General features: G+C 44.7%; 1 protein-coding gene across 1 annotated transcript in view; it reads left to right on the forward strand.

Moving 5' to 3' along the window:
• The window catches only part of PDE6H (phosphodiesterase 6H), an 8,950-nt gene extending 7,229 nt beyond the window's left edge, over positions 1 to 1,721 (forward strand). Inside the window, exon 4 of the mRNA XM_009645578.2 lies at positions 1 to 1,721. This exon is cut by the window's left edge and continues 1,145 nt beyond it. The gene's annotated coding sequence lies outside the window, so the exon portion shown is untranslated.

A 1,721-nucleotide genomic window follows, 5' to 3' on the forward strand; every position in this document is an offset into this window, starting at 1 on the left:
GGAAGGCTTTTCTCCTCACCCCCTGGCAACTTCAAGCTCCGGAGCTTGTCTGGGCAAGCAGGCAAATGGTGGTTCCCAGGGGGGGATAACAGCAGAGGAGGTGGGGAGGCAGGGGGAGGTTGGGATGTGTATACGCAGGCAAGCACAGAGTGAATCCACTTAACCCTATCGATTTGTGTCTCCTGGTCTCTGGCAGCCTGAGTGCTGGTGAGCGGTGAGGCACTGATAACCACTTAAATGCTCAGGGAAGGCACCAAGATTCCCTGCTGTCCTGGCATTAAGGAAGGGCTTTTGTTTTGTTTGGAGGCAAGGAGCGAGCTTTGTTGTAACTACGTAATATTCATAGGAGGAGATGGCATTTTTAATCATTGCCTTCAGCTTGACGAGCCTCATTGCGTGAGAGCTGCCTCCCCCCAGCTTATCTTTCCTATGCTGAACATGTTCATGGGAGCAAGGAGTGGTTGTGGAGAGGAGAGCAAATTCAGCCTAAAAGATCGATCCCCACGCATAAAGCATTGCTATAAATCCATGGCTGTGCTATAGTTATCCGCTACTGTTATTCCAGAAATAAAAGCTAGCAGTTTTCATTTAAAATATAGCTTCAGCACCAAAAGCTAAAGGAAATTTCTGTTGGCAGTCCAGGGTACAGCTTTTATTATTCAGCACTCCTGCCATTAGAAACAGCAGTAAAGCAATGAGTGGTTCAGAACCGCAACACAATCACAGCACCGAAGTCACGTACCATTTAGCTAATTGCAGCACACAGCTATTTCCTCGGGCAGAAGCAGTCTGTCCTTCCCACTTACTCCTAATTTCTCCTGCCTTTCTCACCTTGCTTTCCCTAAGTGTTCTTTATGTAAATCATGTTTTATTTAGCTTTTACTGTAGGGGACGGATTTAATTTTTTTTCAAGCTCATGTGCTAGCTCTCTCCTTCTGTGGTTAAATGTGAATGTTCCTGTGTCAATGCTCTTGTGCTTTCCCTCACGTTACACCATCCTGTAGCATGTGATCCTTACTCCACCTTCTCAGTCAGTCCTCTTCTATCTGGGAAAAGACCCATCGGATCCCGTTGTGGATCCTGCAAGGTGACTGCCTCTACCATCATGGAGTTTTCCCTTTTTTAAGCAGGAGAACAACAGGAGGAGAACCTTTGAATTTGTCCCTTTGCTCCTTTTTCATCCCAGGCCTTGGGAAAACAGTCCAAAAATAGTGAGATCCTCTGTCAGAAAACACTGGAGCAAAAGCAAAGTCTTCCTTAGTCCAGCGACTGAAGCATTTCAGCAAATGGAAGGGTCCTGGTGTAGTCTCACACCTGACTGCCATAACCCCTGCTCCCATCAGAGACCCACTCTATTCTCCGTCCTAGAGGAGTCCAACAGGAAGGCACACATACCCCAGCTCCATGCCTGGCTGATGAGCTGTGTCAGAAGATGTTTTGAGTCAACACAGTTTGTTAGTTATTTTTAAAATAATTTCTATTCATTAATAGGGATTACATTTGTTCCTTTACTTGTAAGGAATTTTGAGACTTAGAAGAGGAATCTTATAACACCCTCACAGTTGTTTTGTCTGAGGTTCTGAGCTTTTTCTAATGAGCTATAACACCTGAAACTTCAATTTTTCAAACAGTGAGAGATGGCTATGGTGCAAGAAAGCAAATGTGTTAAAGTAGCTTGTTGAAGGACTTCAGTCTGTATACATTGTAATACGTTATTCTTT

The sequence above is a fragment of the Egretta garzetta genome, unplaced genomic scaffold (genome assembly GCF_000687185.1).
Source record: "Egretta garzetta isolate BGI_Z169 unplaced genomic scaffold, ASM68718v1 scaffold38, whole genome shotgun sequence".
Taxonomy (NCBI): Eukaryota; Metazoa; Chordata; class Aves; order Pelecaniformes; family Ardeidae; genus Egretta; species Egretta garzetta.